The sequence below is a fragment of the Elgaria multicarinata genome, chromosome 22 (genome assembly GCF_023053635.1).
Source record: "Elgaria multicarinata webbii isolate HBS135686 ecotype San Diego chromosome 22, rElgMul1.1.pri, whole genome shotgun sequence".
Taxonomy (NCBI): domain Eukaryota; kingdom Metazoa; phylum Chordata; class Lepidosauria; order Squamata; family Anguidae; genus Elgaria; species Elgaria multicarinata.
Window position 1 is genome coordinate 6,839,548 of NC_086192.1, and position 7,150 is coordinate 6,846,697.

Here is a 7,150-nt window from a genome sequence, read left to right on the forward strand (position 1 = left end):
CCCACGTATTGCAACAAGTTACAACAAGGCAACAGAGAAGTACCAAGCAATCCCTCTTGCCTTGCCCATTACGCCCCTTGTAGTGGTCAGTACAAGCCACTCTGCCCCGTCATCCGCACGGGATGCAACTGACTGTCAGGATCAGGCCTGTTCTCCCTAGTGTAGGGGACGGGCTTTCAGAGCCTCAGCCGGACTCGGAAGCTGAAGAAGAAGAAGAAGAAGAAGGAGATGAACACCAGTCAAGACAGGAAGCGGGGGAGCAGATTCTCCAAGAATCTCCCAGAGTTAAGGAGGAATCTTCCCAGGAGCTTATCGGACAGGAAGCCCAGGCTCAGAGATGGTTCCCCTGGGAACTCCGTCTTTGTCGGAGGGGCAGGGAACATTGGAGTTGACAGACCCCAGAGTCCGCCGCAGGGTCCAAGTGGGTGGAACTGAGAGGAAGTGGGAGGCGATCCGCTAGGTTAGCCACTCACCAGAGGTCTCAACTTGAAGACCCTCCCTGAAGGAGGGGTTCGGTAAAAGCCTATCAGGCACTGTCGGGAATGGCCCAATTAGTTTATAGGCAACTGCCTTGCTTCGTTAGGCTAATTAAGCTTAGAGGAGAACTCCTAGCCTTCACACTCCCTTCAGGTGTGAAGAGATGTCCAGTTACTGAATAAAGACTTTGTGGATTGCACGGCAGACCTATTTATTGTCCCGCATCTTGGCAGGAGGGCTTAGAATTCACAATAGAATCAGCAATCTGTTTCCTGCATTGAATGAGAGCATTTAGGTAACATTTTAAGAAGTTCCAACTTGCTGCCCATGTATTGTTAGACAGGATGGCAGAACGTGTCCTTCGTATGCAGGAGGCCCCAGCTGCAATTTCCGGCATCTCTTCTAGGGTCTGGGAAAGGTTTCCCTCGGTCCGAGACTGTGGAGAATGAACGCCAGCCAAAGTACACAGCACCAGGGCAGGATGGGACTTCTGAATAAGGGGCTTCAGATCACATGCACATTCCTTTAGTAACCTTTCCCATCAGTTCTGTGTCAGAGTTGTTATCCCCAAATTGCAAATCTGCGGCGGGGGTAGGGGTGGGGAAGCAGAGCCACAAATCCTTGCCACGCTCAGAGACGCTCTACGCTCTGGAGAAACGTCGCTTCCATTCCCCATTTCTCCCGTCGACGCTTTGCTTTCATGATGTATAACTCAACTTTGGCGCAACATCTGCTTTTCGGGAGTGAGCGATCATTCTCACCCCTGCAACAATTATGCCCATTAATACCCTTCAACTATCCATCCATGGGAAGAAAACAGCGTTGGACTCTTGTTTACTACCAGACCTAAGTATTTCGGTATTCTCTTATACCTCAAATGCAAGGAGGTCTGCAGCAACGGGCAGATGGATGGTCAGATGAACTGGTGAGGGGCACACACACACCCATGAAAAGGGGTGACCTTGGGTAGGCACCATAGAATCATAGAATGATAGAATAGCAGAGTTGGAAGGGGCCTACAAGGCCATGGAGTCCAACCCCCTGCTCAATGCAGGAATCCACCCTAAAGCATCCCTGACAGATGCTTGTCCAGCTGCCTCTTGAAGGCAGCTGGAGAGCCCACAACCTCCTAGGTAACTCCCTAGGTAACATTCACCTTGGTTCCCCAGCTGGGTCGGCAAAGGAGCTGGCAGAAGCAGCCACCGCTCGCTTGGATAGACCACAGAACCTATACGCTTCCGAGCCCAATTCAAGGTGCTGGTTTTAACCTATAAAGCCCTAGATGGCTTGGGACCACAATACCTGACAGAACGCCTCTCCCAACATGAACCTACCCGTACACTGCGCTCAACATCTAAGGTCCTCCTCCGAGTGCCTACTCCAAGGGAAGCTTGGAGGATGGCAACAAGGGAGAGGGCCTTTTCAGTGGTGGCCCCCAATTATGGAACGATCTCCCTGATGAGGCTCGCCTGGCACCAACATTGTTATCTTTTCGGCGCCAGGTCAAGACTTTTTTCTTCTCCCGGGCATTCAACAGCATTTAACAACGCTAAGTTTGTTTGTTTTTAACGGACCCCAGAACTGTTGTTTTTAAAATGGATACCGATGTTTTTATACTGTTGTTTTTATGTTTTTGATGGTTTTAAATTTTGTATACTTTTTAATGTTCACTGTTTTTAACTTCTGTAAACAGAGAGCTTCGGCTGTGGGGCGGTATATAGATGCAATAAACAAACAAATAAATAAACTCCACTTGCAAGGATGGATGATGCAAAGACATCACTGTGCCTGCTCTCCCCGCGGTCTCTTTCCCAGGGCGCGTCTGTTGGCCAGCCCCATTCCCCGCACCCAGCCTTACCGGGTGAGCAACTGCAATTGCACCCTGCCCAAGGGGATCATGGCCGACAGCCTGAGCGAACTGCATGAGAAGGTACGCAGTGCCCTGGTCACAGCAGGCAACTTATCTGTTGTCCTGGGTGAAGACAGGACCAGCGTGGAGATGGAGGACTTCTTCCAGATGCTCGAGGAGGGAACGGCGCTGCTGGTGTTGACCAAGGGACAGACGTGTGGCGCCCAGCAAAGTCGGCTGGTTACCAGCTCGCGCTGTCCCACAAGCCCCAGTGCAGGATCAATGTGGCCTGTGTCACCTTTGACCTCTACAAGACCAATCCTCAAGACTTTATCGTCTGCGTGAATGTCAAGGCCACACTCTAGGGTACATACAGCATGTCCTAAGATATGCAATGCTATGGAGCCAAGAGGATAATAAAGGAAGCTTTACGCTAGATGCTCTTCACCATGCAAGCGACCGGTCAGCCCTGCTAGGGACTTCCTGTTACATGCAGCAGTTGCTGGTTCCCCAGCTGTAAATGTATCTCCAGTATCCTATGTGCATCTGTTGCACCATGTCCTGCTTGTGGGTTCCTAGCTGGCCACCGTGTGAACAGAGTACTGGACTAGATGGAAACTTGGTTTGATCCAGCAGGGCTCTTCTGATGTTCTTACAGGACAGGTCTAAAGTGGTCTGGTAGTCATTCCTGTCTCTCAAAGAAGCCTGGGCATTTACAGTTCAGGGCTAGGGATCTCTCCGACAGAGTCCTCAGCACCCTGGCTAAAGACAATGCGTAGGATTCTTTGGGAGAAGGCTTAACAGTTCGAGAAGTATAGAATCAATATAAACATTGTTGAAATTTCTAGCAGATGGGAAGCCAAGGCTTTTACTGCCTGAATACAGCATCCTCTGATCTGGAAGCTCAACCCTTCATCACTGATGGGTGGGTTTTGTCTACTTGCTCAAATGCACTCAGAACATGCACTCAGGCAAATGCTATTTTGGGCTGCATTAAAAGAAGTATAGCTTCCAAATCACAGGAGGTACTGGTTCCTCTCTATTCGGCCCTGGTTAGGCCTCAGCTAGAGTATTGCGTCCAGTTCTGGGCTCCAGAATTCAAGAAGGACGCAGACAAGCTGGAGGGGGCTCAGAGGAGGGCAACCAGGATGATCAGGGGTCTGGAAACAAAGCCCTATGAAGAGAGACTGAAAGAACTGGGCATGTTTAGCCTGGAGAAGAGAAGTACTCTTCAAATACTTAAAAGGTTGTCACACAGAGGAGGGCCAGGATCTCTTCACGATCCTGGTTGTCACACAGAGGAGGGCACTCTCTTTATTGTTACTTAACTGATACGTCCAGTTCAGTTCTGGGCTCCACAATTCAAGAAGGATGCAGACAAGCTGGAGCATGTTCAGAGGAGGGCAACCAGGTTGATCAGGGGTCTGGAAACAAAGCCCTATGAAGAGAGACTGAAAGAACTCGGCATGTTTAGCCTGCAGAAGAGAAGATTGAGGGGAGTCATGATAGCACTCTTCAAATACTCGAAAGGTTGTCACACAGAGGAGGGCCAGGATCTCTTCTCGATCCTTCCAGAGTGCAGGACATGGAATAACGGGCTCAAGTTAAAGGAAGCCAGATTCCAGCTGGACATCAGGAAAAACTTCCTGACTGATAGAGCAGTACGACAACGGAATCAATGATCTAGGGAGGTGGTGGGCTCTCCCACACTAGAGGCCTTCAAGAGGCAGCTGGACAACCCTCTGTCAGGGATGCTTTAGGGTGGATTCCTGCCTTGAGCAGGGGGTTGGACTCGATGGCCTTGTAGGCCCCTTCCAACTCTGCTATTCTATGATTCTATTATTCCTGTACAGGAGTACAAATCCATATTTAAATCAGCTTTATAATAGACATCCAACAAAAGCATCAGCATTCAAGAGGTTCATAAACTAATAGATCCCAAAACTCAACTGAAATAAAACTGTCTTCACCTGACATTATTACCTTAACGTATTAAAGAAATGATGAGCCTTGCCTCACAGAGCTGCACCAAGGAATCTTGGTGCCACCACTGAAAAGGACCTGTCCCGTATCACCACCTTAGAGGGAAATATGGAGCAAGGCTTCTGTGGTTGACCAAGGAAACAGGCAGTTCATACAAAGAAGCCTGTGTGGAACCCAGGCCCCAGGCTTAGGAAACCGTTCCACAAGGTGAGGCAGTGCAACAATTTTGTTGGGGGAGTCTTGTATTTTAATGTGACAGCGCTCAAGGGAAATTTTTAAGCCAGAATCATGTCTGCAAAGAGCAAACCAACAAAAATGTAGCAGCAGGGGGCACGGAAACTAATCTCAAAGTAGCGTGATGTGGAAAGGTCTCGGCACAAAGAAAACATGAAAATGCAGGCTTGAGCATAACTAGAAGGGGAGCAACACGGACATTTCTTCCCACGCGTGTGTTGTGCTGACACTCCAGGCCAGTGCAGCGCGTCACGGACACACGGGTGCGTGAGGCGCTTATATTTTCAAAAAGCCACATTGGAACCGGCGCAAATTATCACCCAAACTAGGGTGGTCTAAAACGAGAAGGGAGTCTTGGTTCGCTTTCTCATTTGCTTTGGTTGAAAGCAAATCCAGATGCAATCGTATTCCTTTAATTTATGCAAGTCCTGGCTGTTTCTGCCCTGAAATGCCTGGGGGAAATTGCAAGTGGTGCTGGGAGGGAGGGGGGGAAGGATTCTCCATCCCACCCACCCCTCCAAGGTTGATCAGACAGGCAGGCTAGTTATCCAGCCGCCCTTTGCTAGCAAGGGATCCAGCGCTTCCTGCCAGCCCACGCACGCCGGGCTAATTGACATGACATATTGACTGGCACTCTTCCGGGGAGCAGGCAGAAAGAACTACGCGTCGCATTCCAGCTCGGCAATAATTACTGATTAAAAACTAGTTAAAAGGCAATGAAGACTGAAACGTACATTAAACCAAACGACCCTCATCTATAGCAAAGCCACAGATAGATGGGCGCGATTATGAAATCATCGCTTAAAATGTCTACAAACATTAATGGCTGTTTGAATTTCCCAGAGATTTACGAGCAGAGCGGCTAATTTCACCTGGGCTGCCGCTTGCGCTCCCAGAGACGCATCCGCTTCCCCTCGAACGCAGAACCTGCAGCCCCTCCCCTTTGTTGGCATGCCTGTCTTGAATCCCCGGGCCCGCAAAATACACCGCCTTCTATTTTTAAGCCTGCATAATTAAATCCTTTGCTTCATTGTTTTGTAAATGGAAAATGACACCAGTAGCAAAATTAATAACTTCAGAGATGTACCAGGAAGCCAGTGCGCGCTCTGCGTTGCTCGCCGCAAGTGAAATGTTCATTAATGCTAAGGGTATAATAAGCTGCTCCCCCCCTTCTCCGGTCTCTCATCCACCCCACCCCCCTTTTCCTCCATAATTTAGGAAGTTTTAGTGTTTCTGTGTATAGTATCTGGGTAATTTGAGGTCATTATCTCAGCAGTCACTTTGGGGCACCTCTGTGCCTTGATTTGAGACAAGCATTCAATCTTTTCTATTCCTCCAATTTAAAACACAGCAGCAAACAAAACCTAGAGAGTCCTCCTGTACCAATGTGGGCAATCAATATAAGCCGAAATAAACATGCAGGGGGGTTTAGACCACACCGGCTGGAATGAAGACTCATCTTGGCATAATGAGGGGCTAACTTCACCCCAGGAGTAACGCCCTACCAAAACAGATCCAAGGCCATCAAGGTCACCAAGGAGAATGACTAAACTGAATGCACGGAGGGGGTCATAGGATCACACCTGGATTTCTGGACTACTTCAAGCATCTAGCTGAAAAGAGACTAGATAGTGGTGATAGAATAGTTGAGCTGGAAGGGGCCTCTAAGGCCATCGAGTCCAACCCCCTGCTCAATGCAGGAATCCACCCTAAAGCATCCCTGACAGGTGGCTGTCCGGTTGCTTCTTGAAGGCCTCCCACGTTGGAGAGCCCACCACCTCCCTAGGTCATTGGTCCCATTGTCGGACTGCTCTAACACTCAGGAACTTTTTTCCTGATGTCCAGCCGGAATCTGGCTTCCTGTCACTTGAGCCCGTTATTCCGTGTCCTGCACTCTGGGAGGATCGAGAAGAGATCCTGGCCCTCCTCTGTGTGACAACCTTTCAAGTATTTGAAGAGTGCGATCATCTCTCCCCTCAATCTTCTCTTCTCCAGGCTAAACATGCCCAGTTCTTTCCGTCTCTCCTCACAGGGCTTTGTTTCCAGACCCCTGATCATCCTGGTTGCCCTCCTCTGAACACGCTCCAGCTTGTCTGCGTCCTTCTTGAATTGTGGAGCCCAGAACTGGAAGTTTTTCCTGATGTCCAGCCGGATTCTGGCTTCCTGTCATTTGAGCGCATTATTCCATGTCCTGCCCTCTGGGATGATCGAGAAGAGATCCTGGCCCTCCTCTGTGGGACAACCTTTTAAGTCTTTGAAGAGTGCGATCATGTCTCCCCTCAATTCTATGATGATGTCTTGCCCAAAGATCCTTAAATATTTATTTATTTATTTATTTATTTATTTATTTATTATATTTTTATACCACCCAATAGCCGAAGCTCTCTGGAGCTAACACTGTTTAGAGGTACTTCTGGATGCAGCTATGTCTGAAGAAGTCCGAATCGACAGGCAGAAGTTTCTTGGCCACTTAATTTCTCTCTCTCTCTCTCTCTCTCTCTCTCTCTCTCTCTCTCTCCCCCAAACACACACACACACACACACACACACACACACTATTCTGTGCTAGGTATCATGTTAGCAATGGACTCCTTTTCCACTGATCCG

The 7,150-nt window shown here is 48.9% G+C and overlaps 1 pseudogene; it reads left to right on the top strand.

The window, feature by feature from the left end:
• The first annotated feature begins 2,238 nt into the window (after positions 1-2,238).
• Positions 2,239-2,846, top strand: LOC134412775 (lipid transferase CIDEC-like; annotated as a pseudogene).
• The last annotated feature ends 4,304 nt before the right edge of the window (positions 2,847-7,150 follow it).